Raw genomic sequence first — 16540 nt, forward strand, 5'->3', positions numbered from 1 at the left:
ACGCCCTTACTTATTTTAACAAAAATTTTTAATGTTTTACTTTCTTTTTTTTTTAATTGTAGAGTGAAATTTTGTTTTTTTGTAAGTTTTATATTGTGTACTACCTTAAATTTTTACTGTTGTTTTATAGTTTTTTTTTAATTATTTCTCTATTATTTTAATTGTCTTATTTTATTGTTTTAGAAAAAAACAGTATTTTCTTTTATAAAAAATTAGTTATGAGAGTAAAATTATAAATTTTTATCCAAAATTCAATATTTTTATAAAATTTCCTTTTACTATTAAAAAAAATAAAATTTAAATATTATCCTCCTTAAAAATTAAATTTACATATTTATTTATAATTAAAAATTAATATACAAATAATGAATTTTTTTTCCTTAACAATTAAAGAGTTTTTTTTATTGATAAATTTGATTAAAGTTTGACTCATATTTTAGTGTTGACCGATACATTATCAGTTGATTAAGACACGTGGTGGATCAGAATCGCTTGGACCGCTGAATTGGAGGGCCGCGATTCGTCCGTGGTACTAACAGTGTATTTACGTACAGGTACGGTATAGAGGGGACTTTTTACAAGAATAATGAGTCTTGAAAAAAACACAATAATGAATAAAGATTAATAATTATTTAATTAAATTTGGAGGGAATTACTCATATTTTCACATGAGAATTACTATAAAGCTCTATTAATATTTAGTATTATCTTCAATTATATAATTTAAAAAAATAACTTTTAAAAAATATTATTAATTAATTATGAAAAGCCACTTATAAAAAATACTAGACACTACTAATATTTAATAATAATATTCTTTATTTATTATAACCAATTTTGTTTTGGAAAAAAAAAAGAGAGAAAGAGCCAAAGATGAAAAAGAAGAGGTATATTCATCCCAAAGCAATATTGGTGGTCCCATAACAAAATGGTATGATATGATATTTTTAAAGATAATATTTTTTATTTAGTATTTTAAAGCCTTAAAACCATACTCATAATACATTTTATAATTAGTTAGTAATTTTTTTTATTATTTATTAAATTAAAATAGTATAGGACCCACAGGTTTTTGTAACATTTTTTGATGGTTTTGTTACCTTTTACGACTTTTGTGCTATTTATTATAGATTGTCCTTATTTATTTAGAGTAGTTTTATGGTATAATCAATTGGCAAGAAAAGTGATCATTTTTATGTTCATGACTTCTAGTTCAACAACTTTTATACTTTTAAGTATTTCAAGTTTTTTAAGTTCTTATACTTAATATGGATTGGTTTACCATCATTCTTTCATATTATTTTTTATTATTATATTATGTGGTAATAAAGTTTTATTTTTATTTTGTAGGTTATTTTGTGGATGACCTACAATTACAGAAAATTTACCCATAACTTTAATTTTAAATATAATTTGTTTGACTTTTAGCAATTTTATATTTAAGGTGCTTGTATGTGGTTATTAGTAAAAGGGTTATACCTTTAGCTAGTTTTTCTTAAAAATTTTGTTGATTTTAATTTCTTATTAATGTTGAGCAAGTGATATGGTATGTGCGTTAATTTTTAAGTTTGTATCTTGATTTGATTTTGAAGATTTTCATTCTAATATAATTGTAGGAATTTTATTCCTAAAATGCCCTACACACAGCATAAAGTATCAAAGAAAACCCAAGGTCAAACCAGACCTTTTACCCCAATCAACCCACGTTTTGACCTCTGGCCTTGAACCCAACGACAACCCTTTTTGTTTATACTACATGTGGTTTCAATTTTAAAGTAGTACCCCTAAAAGCATCAGTCATATATATATATTGATTTATATCTCAAACACACATTCAGCAACATAAATAAAACCTAGTCGTGAGCCTCCTTCTTCACTGTTCTTCTCTGAAGAACATGAAGAACACCAACAATGAAACCCAAAAAACAGCAACAATAAAAACCCAAAAAAATCCCTTCCCAAACAAATTCAAACCCATAAAAATACAACCAGAAAAATAGCTAAACACAATAGAAAAATCAGAAAAGAAAAGGAAAAGAAAACACCAAGCTTTTATAGAGGTTCCCCAAAATTGTGTTGGGTACGTCCTCTTCGAGCTCGCCTCGTTCACTATGGATCTTCAATGATCAAACGATTACAATGGGTTGGATTCCAAAACACACATGTATTAATTTGGTAATCCGAATATTTTACAGTGATTTTCTCCTCTTTTTTTCTCTCTGTTTTTCTCTCTAAATCAGTACTAATAATGTTGTGTTTTTCTCTTCTTTTGCATGAACAACACCCTCTGGCTATTGGATATCCGAAGTACCACCTTGGTTCCAAAGCTTACTCCATTGTAAGCCTCCTCCAAGAACCCCCAAAATCAATCGGTTTCTTCTCTGAGAAAAACTAATTGATTTTGAATATCTTGTTCTGCTATTGATCTCTATTTCTGTAGTATATTTTCTTTGTACTGATCTGGTGTTTGTATTGCTCTGCTCTTATTTTTTGATGCTACTGGTTTATATATGTTGTTGTATTAGAGAACAAAGAGATGAGAGTTAGTTACAAAGTATTAATAAACTTTGTAACTAACTTAACTACTTTGTCTAAATTACTTAGAGGCCAAAGGCCACATAAGTTTTTACTACTTGTAATCTTATTGTAAATGTTGTGATTTTACAGTGAATGTGGGGATTTACTATCAAAAATTTCCACTTAAATCCCCATATGCACTGTATTGATGTTGTTTGAGTGTAACAGAGGGTCTTAGCTCGAACCCATTAAGGGTTTTACCAACCTGTGTCAATCCCCAATAAACTTAAGCAAAGCTTAAACTTATTGAGGGACACAACCTTTGTGCCCATGTCTCCTGGATTCACTTTAGTAGGCACTTTGTCTATCCCGATATGTCCCTGTGTAATTTTATCCCTGATAAAGTGATATTTTATCTCAATGTTTCTTGTCCTGTCATGAAAAACTGGGTTTTTGCACAAATAGATGCTACTCTGACTATCGGAGTAGATTATAGGCACCTTTTCCATTAACTTCAGCTCCTCCATAAGTCCTTTTAACCATAGGGCCTCTTTAATAGCTTCTGTAGTAGTTGTATATTCAAATTCAGTAGTGGACAATGCCACTACTGGTTGTAATTGTACTTTCCAACTAGTACAATTTCCCCCTGTTAAGAAAAAATAGGCCGAAGTAGATCTTCTAGTGTCCCTGTCCCCCGCGTAATCTGCATCTGTGAACCCTTCAATGTTCTGATGTGTTTGGTGACCCTGGTAGACCAATCCCAACTTAGATGTACCTTTCAAGTATCTCATAAGCCATTTCATGGCTTTCCAATGCTCTTTTCTAAGACTAGACATGAACCTGCTTAGCACACTAATTGCATAAGCAAGGTCAGGTCTAGTACTAACCATTAAGTACATTATGGACCCTACTGCATTAGAGTAGGGAACATTAGCGATCTCTTCTTGCTCTCACTTGGTCTTATGGCACATAGACTTAGACATAAGGTATTGGTTGGTTGTGAAACAGCCTTTGCATCTTTCATAGAAAACTTTTCTATGATCTTGTTGATATAGGCTTCCTGATGTAGCATGAGTTTCCCTTTGCCTCTATCCCTTAGAATGTTGATCACCAAAATCTTAGTACCCACACTTATGTCCTTCATTTTAAATTCTGACTTGAGCAAATCCTTGACCTTGTTGATATTTGACCTCTCCTTGCTAATTATTAGCATATCATCCACATAAAGTAGCAAGTAAATGACTTTAGCAATTTCCAAACCTTTAAAGTACAAATAGTGGTCATAATAGCTTCTATTGAACCCTTGTTAGGTCATAAAGGTGTCAAACCGTTTGTTCCATTGTCTCGGGGATTGCTTCAATCCATATAGACACTTGTCAAGCTTGCAAACATGGTCTTCCTTGCCTTTAACCATAAACCCCTTTGGCTGCTCCATATAGATGTCTTCTTCTAGGTCCCCATGTAGAAAAGTCGTGGTCATATCCATTTGGTCAATCTCCATGTCAAACTGAGTAGCTGGTGATAACATCAACCTTATAGTCTTATATTTCACCACTAGTGAGAATATTTCTCTGAAGCCTACCCCTTCTTTCTATGTGAACCCCTTTGCCACTAATCTAGCTTTGAACCTTATCGGTTCATCCTTGGTCCTCCCTTCCTTGACTTTGAAAAGTCATTTGCAAGATACCACACTCTTGCCATCGGGTCTAAGTACAACTCTCCAAGTCTTATTCTTTATGAGAGAGTGCATTTCCTCCTTCATTGCTTTCAACCAAGCCTTGTAATTTATGTCTTTAAGTGCTTCTTTATAAGATTGAGGCTCATAGATCTCAGCTTCAAGTTTGCACATATAGGCATAGGCAATACTCTCATCCCATACATTGTAGATGTACTTCTAGTTAGGTTCAGGAACTCTTCTAGCTCTATCTCTTATAAGCTAATATTCTGTAAGGTCTTCTGATTCCTGTCTTCTTCATCTTGAACTTCATGTTCCACCTGAACTGGTTCCACCTGATTTAGTGCTTCTTGAGGTTCCATTTGAATTGGTTCCACCTGATCTGGATTCGGTTCCACTTCAATTGGGCCGGTTTGAGTAGCTCCAATAGATGTACTTGCAGGGTTAGTTTCTGTGGAACCTGCATCAAGCTCATTAGTATTTTTACAAGGAAAATCATTTTCTTGAAAAATTACATCTCTACTAACGAGTGTTTTGAAACCTCCTTTACCTTTTACCCACAATCTATAGCCCTTTACACCCTCGGGGTAACCCAAAAACACACATTTGAGAGCCCTAGGCTCTAACTTGCCTATACTTTGATGTGCATAAACTGCACATCCAAAAACTTTCAAATTAGACAAGTCAGGTGGTTTACCAGTCCACCTTTCTTCAAGGGTTTTACCTTCAATTGCACTAGAAGGAATTCTGTTGATTAGGTATGTAGCAGTTACAACTGCTTCTCCCCAAAATCCATTTGCGAGCTCGGCATTGAAAAGCATGCACCTTGTTTTGTTCAATATGGTTCTGTTCATTCTCTCAGCAACACCATTTTGCTGAGGGGTTTTCCTCACTGTCCTGTGCCTTTGGATTCCATTGTCTTGACAGTAACCAATAAACTCATCATTACAAAATTCTAGGCCATTATCTGTCCTTAGGGTTTTCAATTTCCTATTAGTTAGGTTTTCAACAAGTAATTTCCAATGTACAAATTTTTGAAAAGCCTCATTTTTATGCTTTAACAGATAAACCCAAACTTTCCTAGAATAATCATCAACAATAGATAAGAAATAGGCACTACCCCTAAAAGTTAGGGTTTTCTCAAAACCCCACAAATCCGAGTGAATATAATCTATGATACCTTGTGATTTGTGTGTGTCAGTTTGAAATTTAAGTATATGATGCTTTCCTAGTACACAAAATTCACAAAAATCTACCTTGGTTACCTTGTCTTTACCAAGTAGCTTTTGTTCACTCATGAGTTGTAGCCCTTCTTCATTAATGTGTCCCAATCTTCTATGCCATAGGACAGCCTTAGTGTCTTTTGTAACATGCTCCTTAGTGTTGTGGCAGCAAGCTACGGGGCTTTGTTGCAAGTAGTATAGACCACCATTTTTGTGTCCTTTGATGATAGTCATAGACCCCTTGGCAAATTTGATTGTACCTGTCTCAATTTTGCTAACAACACTAAGATCATCAAGTACACTAATAGAAATTAAGTTTCTAGATAAATCAGGAACATATCTAACATTAGTTAAGGTTCTAATAATGCCATCAAACATTTTAAAGTTAATAGAACTTGAACCTTCAATGTTGCATGTTTGGTCATTCCCAAGAATGACTTTGCCCCCTCTAGATTCCCTCTAATCAAACAAATAAGACTTATTGTTAGTCATGTGAAAAGTACAACCCGAATCAATAATCCAACCATCTTTAAAAGATGATGCAGCCACATATACATCTCCACTATCATAACCATCACTTAGGTTTGCATTTTGATAGTCATTCTTAGTCTTATTTTGCTTGTTTGATTCCTCTTGATGATCTGAATTTTTTTTCCCATTGCTTCTCTTGTAAAAGTAGCATTCTCTCTTGAAATGTCCTAACTTTCTACAATGGTAGCACCCATTAGGATCTTTAGGACCCTTTGAATTTGACCTTCCTTTGTGATGATGATTGTTGCCCTTTTGTGAACCCCTACTAGTGCTTGAACCTCTACTAGTGCTTCTACCCCTATTTTGCCATGGTTTCTTTTGTCCAGACCTTCCCCTACTTAGGTTAACATCCCCATTAGTATGCCACGGTCTTTCAACCTTCAATAAAAAATCTTTTGATTTCAAAGCTGAGATTACTTCTTCAAGAGTGATCTCAGTTCTCCCATACTTAATGGCTGTCTTAACCTCCCTGTAGGATTCCGGTAATGAATTGAGAATGATAATTGCTTGATTCTCATCACTTAAGGCCTCATTTTCTCTCGAGTTTGCTAACCCAATGTGCAATCTCAAGAACTCATCCAAGTTTTGTTCAAGAGATTTAGATGGACTCATCTTAAATCTCCTTCAAGTAAATCTTGTTAATCAATGATTTCTTTTGAAATTGCTCTTCCAACTTGTTCCAAATTTTGGCAGGTGTATCTTCCTTGTCAACCAATCTGATTATAGAATCAAATAGGTTGAAAATGATCAATCCGGTTGCTGTTTCCAGCAACTCTTCTTGATGGTCTTTGGTTGTATCAGCTGACCATTCCACAGGATCTTTAAGAACATTCAACAGTTTGTGTTGAGCAAATAGAGCCCTAATCTTCTTCCTCCAAATACGATAATCACCTGAACCATCAAACTTATCTATATCAACCTTCATGGAACTCATAATTGTATATGTATAAAATTATTTCAAAGAAATTATATAGATAATGAGTTTAGAATAATCCTGTTGTTGTTCTTTGCAATCTGGTTTTGTGTATTTGAATTCTTGTTGGTATGAATGTGCTTATTGATGCTTGCTTTATGCTTTCTTAATTAATCTTTGTTGTAGATTGTGCCTTGTTTGATTCTGATACCACTGTAAGAATTTTTTTCCTAAAATGCCCTACACACAGCAAAAGTATTAAAGAAAACCCAAGGTCAAACCAGACCTTTTACCCCAGTCAACCCACGTTTTGACCCCTGACCTTGAAGCCAATGACAACCTTTTGTTTATACTACATGTCGTTTCAATTTTAAAGTAGAAACCCTAAAAGCATCTGTCATATATATATATTGATTTATATCTCAAACACACATTCAACAACCTAAATAAAACCTAGCCGTGAGCCTCCTTCTTCACTGTTCTTCTTTGAAGAACATGAAGAACACCAACAATGAAACCCAGAAAATAGAAACAATGAAAACCTCGAAAAATCCCTTCCCAAATCGATTTAAACCCAGAAAAATAGCTAAACACAATAGAAAAATCAGAAAAGAAAAGGAAAAGAAAACGGCAGGTTTTTATAGAGGTTCCCCAAAATTGTGCTGGGTACGTCCTCTTCGAGCTCGCCTCATTCACTATGGATCTTCAATGATCAAACAATTACAATGGTTTGGATTCCAAAATACACATGTATTAATTTTGGTAATCCGAATATTTTACAGTGATTTTCTCCTCTTTTTCTTTTTCTCTCTGTTTTTCTCTCTAAATCAGTACTAATAATGTTGTGTTTCTCCTCTTCTTTTGCATGAACAACACCCTCTGGCTATTGGATATCCGAATCACCACCTTGGTTCCAAAGCTTACTCCATTGTAAGCCTCCTCCAAGAACCCCCAAAATCAATTGGTTTCTTCTTTAAGAAAAACTAACTGATTTTGAATATCTTGTTCTGCTATTGATCTCTATTTCTATAGTATATTTTTTTTGTACTGATATGGTGTTTGTATTGCTCTGTTCTTGTTTTTTGATGCTACTGGTTTATATATGATGTTGTATTAGAGCACAAAGAGAGGAGAGTTAGTTACAAAGTATTAATAAACTTTGTAACTAACTTAATTACTTTGTCTAGGTTACTTAGAGGCCAAAGGCCACATAAGTTTTTACTGCTTGTAATCTTATTGTAACTGTTCTGGTTTTACAATGAATGTGGGGATTTACTTTCAATAATAACTGTATTTTTTGGTTTGGTGTTGCAATACTTTTTCAGTTTCGCTAGCTCTGGAGACAACTATTAATAATGGGAAGGTGTTTTTTTCAATGTGATGTGGTGATGTTTTGAAGACGTTATAGCTTTATTGTCTAAATTTCTGGGGGCAGTTTATCCCATGTGGCTCGGGATAAGAATTCTGCAGCGCATGGTTTGGCAAAGTGTGTCCTTCGATTAGACGATGAGCTATCCTGGTTCGAGGAGGTGTCGTCGCCGATTGTAGATTGCTGCTTTATTAATCTTGTGTGATTTTGATCACCGCATCCAAAAAAAAAAGTGTAGGACTCGATATTAAAATACACCAATAACAGTTTATCATCTCTTGTAATATTTGGCACCTTGAGGTACCATTTAACATTTCTTTTTCTTAGAGTATCTCCAATGGTGCATCATCCCACCAAATTGATATGAAATCTTCAAATCATTCTACTCTAAGGATATATCAAATTAGTGTGCACCAAATTTTACACTATTAATAGTGTTGGATTTTAAATCTACACATAGTCGACCCTAAGGTGAGACGAGCCAGGTGTGCGTCTCGGGTCCCAAAAATTGTAAAAAAAATTATCAGAAAAAAGGTAAGGATTAATTCCCAACCTTTACTTTTAAAATTTTTTTTAGAAATATTTAATATGTAGTTATGGATGATTGAACTTTAGAACTCTTAAGAATTTTAAATATGTTTACCACTATACTAAAATAATAAGTTTATTATTTTGATGACAACTCACATATTTATATAAGGGTCCAAAATTTAATTTTGTTTTTGATTTCATATACCTTAGGATTGACCTTGAATTTACATCAAATTGGTACATGACCTTTTCTTTTTATTTTACCCTTTTTTTAATTTATTTTAAAATATAATTATTAATTATAAATAATTATATTGTAAAGTAGTTATTATTGATTATTAATGTAAATAATATAAAATGTGAGATTTTTTAAACAAATATTTTTATTAAGTGTGATATTTTGTGTTAAATTATTAAAGTTGTTACATTAAAAAAAAAATTCTATACTAAATTAGTAAAAAAATATACACCACAATTGTTCAACCAGCGAAAATAATCTTAGTCATCTCCCAATTAATCTCATTTTAATACCTAGACTATAATATAGCTAAAGTTATTGAGAACGAGATAGATTTAGGATTAGAAGCAGTACACAAGTTAAAAGTACATCATCATGAATAGACTTAATTTTTTTAGAAAAATTATGCACAAGTTGAGAGTAGATCGATACGTTTAACACAGAAAATTATAACAGGTCAAATAATATAAGATATGAAATAAGTTCAGATATGTTTTGTCATCCCTAGCTATTTTTTTTTTTTTTTTTTTTTTTTTTTTTTGACAAAGTGATTAAAATCACTCATGAATTTACGACGCCCACGTCCGCCACCGGCGCTGGAACCTCCTCGAACCAGGATAGCTCATCGTCTAACCGCAGAACATGCTTTGCCAAGCCATGGGCCGCTAAATTCTCAGAGCGGGCCACATGAGACAAAACTGCCCCCGGAAATTTAGACAATAAAGCTATAACATCTTCAAACAACGCTCCTAACTTGTTGAAATACACCTCCCCATTGGTGATAGTCGTCACCAAAGCTAACGAATATGAATAAACTGAAAACAAATCAAAAAACCAAAAATTTTTATTAGAAAATAATCAATCCGATCAAAACTCAAAACTCAAAAATTGAAAAAACTAGATCCCCATATAAAATACTATAACTAGCCAAAGGGAGACCCTTTGGCTAGTAGCAACTTAACTCTTGTATTTTATTTCATCATTATCTTAGGATTACTATCCCTTACTAAGACCCTAAAACCTAAAGATTTTGATATGTAATCTAGTAATAACAAAATCCTGCAATGCTCCCATCCATAGAATATCAAAAATTTACTTTGAAAATTATCGCAATAATAAAGTAAGCACCGAATAATGTACTTCAATGACCTTGATTATTAATGATTAGTGTAATTCAATACAATGAAACAAAATAACCTTGATTATTAAGCATTAATGACCCATTAATTCCATAATCTTTCCCTAAATAAACGAAATCAACCATATTAATTCATTATTAATGTCCCCATTTTAAAATATTACAAATTCCTTTATTGTACTTATCCCAAAAAAGTAATTTTTATACATATTTATTTATGGTAAAACTTTATTATAATCAAATCAATCTATATTGAATTGAAATTACTTAAAATAATCCAATTTAATTATTATGACATAATTATTCCTATTTTAATTTCCAATAGAAAAGTTGTAAAACTTCCAAAAATTGTATCCTTTTAAGTTGCCATAAAAACATTTATAATGATACATTCCTATACAACATAGATTACAAACCAAATTCCATAAAATTTGACTTCTCAAATATATCTGAATACAATAAATTCGCATTTGACAATTAGTATTCCCACCTCCTTTTAATACAATATCTTCGTAGTTATTATTCTTTAAATTACTTAATTAATTTTAAATAATAATATTAGAATCTGAAAACTAAATTCCACCACTATCCCTTTTGCTAATAATTCCTAAAAATATGAACCAACCATAGCTAAAAGCTATTATCGTTTAAATTTAATCCTCTTTAAACCTTATTTCACTTGAAAATATTTTTAAAATATCATTTTAAAATTTTCTTTACATCATACCTTAACTTAAATAACCCTTATATTCTAACTAGTAAAATTTTTCTAGTGCATAACTTGTTTATTTTGCCATTTTATTGTGTGAACATTTTATTATATTTTCAATACAAGAAGCCGTGAAAATTTTAAACAAACTACCCTAAATAATTAGGGTCCAGCCATATAATAGGCGCTATAGCCTTGTAAGGCGCCAAAGCCATAAAAATGGCGCAAATATAGAATAACCAATAACAAAAAGATTACAATATATCCCATTATAACAAATTAACTTTACAGAAATAAGAAATTTTCGAACAACAAATTCTTTGAAAAAACTTCATAGTTTTCTCCGTACTTTTTCAATGCCAAACATCCATTTACTGCTATATTTCACGATTTTCCTAGTTTAAGAAACTCGCCCAAAAAAATACAGAGAAACTTTTACTCATCATCAGAGACTATCCTTCCTCACTGTTTGGGTACCGAGAAAATAATAAAGAATGTAAAGCTCAGATCTAATAAAAAGGAGAGCACAGAAATCTTCTCCATTGTTTTTTTCCTTACTGTAAGAATCAAAAAGAAAACGCCAAAAGAGCATCAAAACTACTAAAATTGTTAGGTAACAATTTCGAATCGATGTCATTCTCCTATAAGCTAAATTAACAAAGATTAAATAATCTTTTCCATAGCCAAAAACAAAGGAAGCTTTATTAGCTTTCGATTTTCCCGCTTTTTCTCAGCCACACAAGAAAAAGAAACTCAAATTTTTTATAAGAGGACACAATTGCAGATCTAACAATACTCAATCACACAAAATCAACAATACAATCATTCATGAGAGAGAAAGAGAGAGTAAGAACTGAACCTGGATACTCTTCCTCTTCTTCTGAGCTTCGGAACGCTTAACGAGATCAGCGACGTGTCTAAACCTTCGGCGAGGGTTTCTGACAAGAGCAACGGCGGATCTCCATTTCCCTTTTGTAAAAGAGGCTTAAGTGTGTGCAAAAGACAAAAATTGTGTTAAGAAGTAATGAAAAAAGAAGAATACTAGTCACATTGCCACAGTTCCGATGTTGGGTCTTGGCCGAGAAAGAAAGCCGCCTCCTCTCTCCTACCTGCTACACCGAAGATGTTGAATTGGAGATTTAAATTGCCCAAATAGCACAAATATACACCTCTCCTCGCCAAAATAGTGAAGAACCGAATCCCTTGATTAATCTCAAGGCTAATTTTTCAAAGCTAAACTAACACAGGTTCCATTATATTGACACACAACAAATGGGAAAATCACGATCAGATAACCAATCATTGTTGAACAAAGGAAAGGAGCAAATACCCATCACTTAATTTAGGACAAAGAAACCGAAATTCCAAAACAATGTTATGTGAATAAAAATAAATCCAAACACAATTAACTATTTAGTTAGTTTTAATTTGTATTCATGAGAGCATGAATACAAAGTTGAGAGTTTCAGCAGCGAAACTATAACAAAAATAAAAATGAATTGGAGGAGTGGAGCGAAAAAAGGAGTACCACGTTAAGGGCCCACTTCTCCTCGTCGTTGTACTGGGCGTACAAGAAGCCTTTGACCTTGTCGAAGTGAGCGCAGTCCGCCATTGATGCACAAGAAAGAAGGGGAAGGGATGCAGAGTCCGCAAACCAATCAATAAAGTTTTAAACCCTTATCTTGATGGTTCTATGGTGGGATAATCGAAGAATAGCAAGAGAGAAAGATGAAATATTGGGAGCGAGTACGGACGTAGATGATGGAGACGGAAGAAACCCTTATCCCTAGCTATTTGATTTACTTTTAGTTTTTAAATTGGAGTTATAAATTTATAATTTAATCAATAATTGGCTGAAAGTTCTGTTTTCTTAAAAATAAGAGTAATCGGTGGCAAAACCCCTTAACTCTCATGGCACGTTTACTAAAGCGTAATCGTTATCGGAATAAATTAATGGGAGAAATGAAAGGGAATAAAATGTTATGAAATCAAAATAATTATTTTAACATGTTGTTTACTAAACTGTCCGAAAACGGAATCGGAATCACTTTATTTTGTTTACATCAATAAGGAAAGGTAATCGGAATGCTTTAAGTTGACCATATTACCCTTAATATAAAATTTATATTTTTTTTATTTATTAAATAAATTCATAAATGATTACATAAAAAAATTAATATAATACTGCTAAAAAAAGTATCCTCATATTATTCAATTAAACAATATCTGACCAAACCATAAATAAAATCTCCACATGAAAATATTCTAATGTGAAACATAAAGATAAACAAAATCCCAAATATCTAGCAATTATAAAATTATGCATCATTTTGCAACATATTCAGGATATATATATCAGTTTCATCTCATCTGATATTGCATAAAACACTCGCATCAATGGAGGTTCTTTAGCCAATATGTTGGTTGCTTGAATACACTGCATTGGAGTTAGGCCATTAATCTTGCTTATTTCTGTGAATAAATTGGTTTGCATCTCAGCTACATCCTTATCAGATATTGCATCAATTAATCCTTGAAACTTCGGGACAATATTAGATATAGAATCTGCTAAGGCACCAACATTTGTAGAAATTTCATCCATAACCTTAGAAGAACCACATATATGTATATATATGGGTAGATAGAGAAGACCTATATATATAGGTTATGAAATATATATATATCTTTATATATTAAAAGTGCCTATCTAACGGCATTTCTTGGTTTAACATTCTTGGTTTAACAGAATATACTTAAAAATAAAAGAATATTCTGTTAAATTTAACGATTAGGTTTGATCTCCCGTTAAAAAATAAACCCAATAATTAAACCCAAAAAATTAAACAATCTTTTAAATAAACAATCTTTTAAATATTAATAATCTCTTTTTAAATTAAAAAAATCATCTTAGCCACATATCTCTCTAACAAACCTATCTTGGGAGAATATTAATAATTTTTTTATTTATTTTTTAAAAAAGAAAAATATACATAAAATATCTAGAAAAGATAATATAAAAGAAGATTGATTGTGTTGGCTTAGAGATTTTTGGGCTTGGGCTTAAAAAAATAATAAAAAAAATGAAATGGGCTGTAATTAGTATTTACCTTATATGTTTGTGCTTATTTTTAGTTTTATTTTTAATTTTACCACCAAGAGGAGAAGGTTGAAAAATATTAGAATATGAAAATATTATTGGTGCTTATTAGTAATTTGCAAAGAATGTGAAAGTCTATAAATATATAGTTGTGTAGCTATTATTAGATATGAAATGAGATAATAGAACTTTTTTCAATTAGAAGATTAATGTACATTTTACTATTAATAACATACATTATTATAACACAACTATGTTTTACTTACTAAATATACTGACACATATTTTATTTTTATAAAACAAATCGTTCAAATAATTATACTATTTTAATTATTAATTAAAATAAAAAACTAAAATATTAAATAAAACTAACACTACGTGGCTTGACACGTAACAATCACCTAGTATATATATATTATGAAATATATGACGAGCGTGAGAAGTTGTGAGAATAATAGATTATGACTTTTCAATTATACATAAATAATATAAAATATAATAAATAATATAAAAATTAAAATTAAATATGATGATGGTGATGGTGATTGAGTTGGACTATTCAATTGTACCAAAATATATATGTCAATGTCAGATTTATATTATAGAAGATGTTTTTCAATTAAAATAATAATAAAACATGATAATAAACATAAACCATCAATATATGCATCATACATGCATCATCAAAAATTATATATATATAATGAATGATAAAGAATTAAAACTCACCTTGATGTTGATATGTGGTTGTTCCTCTCTCAGAAAAAAAAGAAGAAGAAGAAAATGGCTGCTGCAAAAAAAGAAACGAAAGAGAATAGAAAAGTGGTTTGTTTAGGGTTTAGGGTATATAATATATATAATAGGGTATATAATATTTGGTGGCAAAAGTGTCTTTTTGTTTTTAATAATAAAAAATAAATAAAAAACTAAAAAGTAGCATTACCCGTAATGGTTTATACCTGAAGAAATTGGGAGGAAAACTTCTCCCATTATTTTCTCCTAATTTTATGCCTTTCCCTTAGAGTATTCCAACCATTAAATAAAGTAAACAAATGAAAAGGAGTGATTACCATACCTATCACTCCCAATCCTGATTAGTAAACATGCCATCAATTCACTTGCAAATAACTATCTAACCTTAAATTTTAGTGGAAAAATCTTCTAAAGTACTATTTTGTTTGCATATATATAAGGTGTCATCTCCCCAGCATCGTTAACTCCTTATTTTGCTTACGTGGCAATGATAAATCATCTAATTATTGGCCAACGTGGCCACATTTACCAAGTCAGAAAATATAAAAATAAAAAGTAAATATTTAAAATAAATAAAAATCATAAACCAAACTTAATATAAATCTTCTCTACAAAAAACCAATTAACATAAATCATAAACCAAACTTAAAACTAAAAAAAAAATAGAAATAAAATCAAAGCTAAACTAATTTAAGGAAACCAAAATCAGAAATTAAAATAAGAAAAGAAGAAGGAGACGAAGACGAGGAAAAGAAGAAGGAGATGAAGATCAAAAGAAGGAGACGAAAACAAAAAGCAAAAGAGTCGAGACGAAGACGTGAAGAAGAAAAAATAAGAAGGATCGAAGCTTGAAAGTTGGCTGGAAAGGAGATGAAATGGCATTTCGAAAGTGTAACGTGGATGAAGCACCTCCTGATTACAGTAAGTGTTACTCTCGACTCCTCCTACTTTAGATTTCTAGGGTTTTTTGTTGGAGAATAATTTTGCAAGGTTTATGGTTGATTGAGTTTCAAATAATGACCCCTTTTATGTGATAATTTTGGTTGGTGCTGGGTTAGTTGATTTAAGAATAAGTAGGTGTGGTCCATTAGTAGGTGTTATATTAAAGTTAAAAAATTTAGGGGATCTTAGCAAGTTGTCGTGCTCGTGGGATACACTTGCACATGGGTTCTGTAGGAAATATTAGCAAAATTGTCTGTTTTGCTGAAAGTGGGGTAAATTGCTAGGGGTTTTGTTGTAACTTATTTTATCAGAATTTAGATTTACTAACATGTATGTTTGATTATAATCTATAATCTAACATTATAAACATAAATATCCTAAAATAATGAAATAAACACATATAAAGTTATAGAAAACCTTATATTAGTGGTAGGAGAATATAATGGCTCATTCTATTCAGATCTCTAACCCTTATTCCTTTCTGTCGCAGAGTATTACCAAGATTTGAACTTAGATCTCCTTCAAGTGATGGAATTCTTCACAATCTTCCACACTATATTTGAGTATTGACTTGAATTATGTGGGCAAGTAATCTCTTCACTATAGGGTTCGAATTCAAGAGGGGAGGAGAGAAGAGATTTCAAAAATTAAAAGAGCCTCTCTTATTTGTCTAACAAAGTGAATTTTAGTTCTCATGCTATGAAAATAAGAGCATATAATTATCTATATATATGATGTCTATTAGGGTTAGATTAGAATTTAAATATGGATTAAAAAAAAAAAGATAAAATGGCTTTAAATTGAATCCTTGTGGCCGAACCCCTTGTGTGCCTTACGAATTTCCATTTTGCTACTTTATTAAATAGCTTATCTTTCTTTCTTAAATACCAGATTTTAACTCTAA

General features: G+C 31.4%; 2 long non-coding RNA genes across 2 annotated transcripts; one reads left to right on the forward strand and one right to left on the reverse strand.

Annotated features, from left to right (window-relative positions):
* Positions 1-1717: 1717 nt before the first annotated feature.
* LOC133031120 (uncharacterized) lies at positions 1718-8910 on the forward strand. The gene is made up of 3 exons (XR_009684623.1): positions 1718-2175; positions 2309-2338; positions 8185-8910. It is a non-coding gene; the product is annotated as an uncharacterized LOC133031120 (long non-coding RNA).
* A 4119-nt stretch (positions 8911-13029) lies between these two features.
* On the reverse strand, positions 13030-15770 carry LOC133030864 (uncharacterized). The gene is made up of 2 exons (XR_009684404.1): positions 14901-15770; positions 13030-14731 (listed from the first exon to the last, which is right to left on the reverse strand). It is a non-coding gene; the product is annotated as an uncharacterized LOC133030864 (long non-coding RNA).
* Positions 15771-16540: the final 770 nt, after the last annotated feature.

Source organism: Cannabis sativa, chromosome 9 (genome assembly GCF_029168945.1).
Source record: "Cannabis sativa cultivar Pink pepper isolate KNU-18-1 chromosome 9, ASM2916894v1, whole genome shotgun sequence".
In the NCBI taxonomy this organism is placed as follows: Eukaryota; Viridiplantae; Streptophyta; class Magnoliopsida; order Rosales; family Cannabaceae; genus Cannabis; species Cannabis sativa.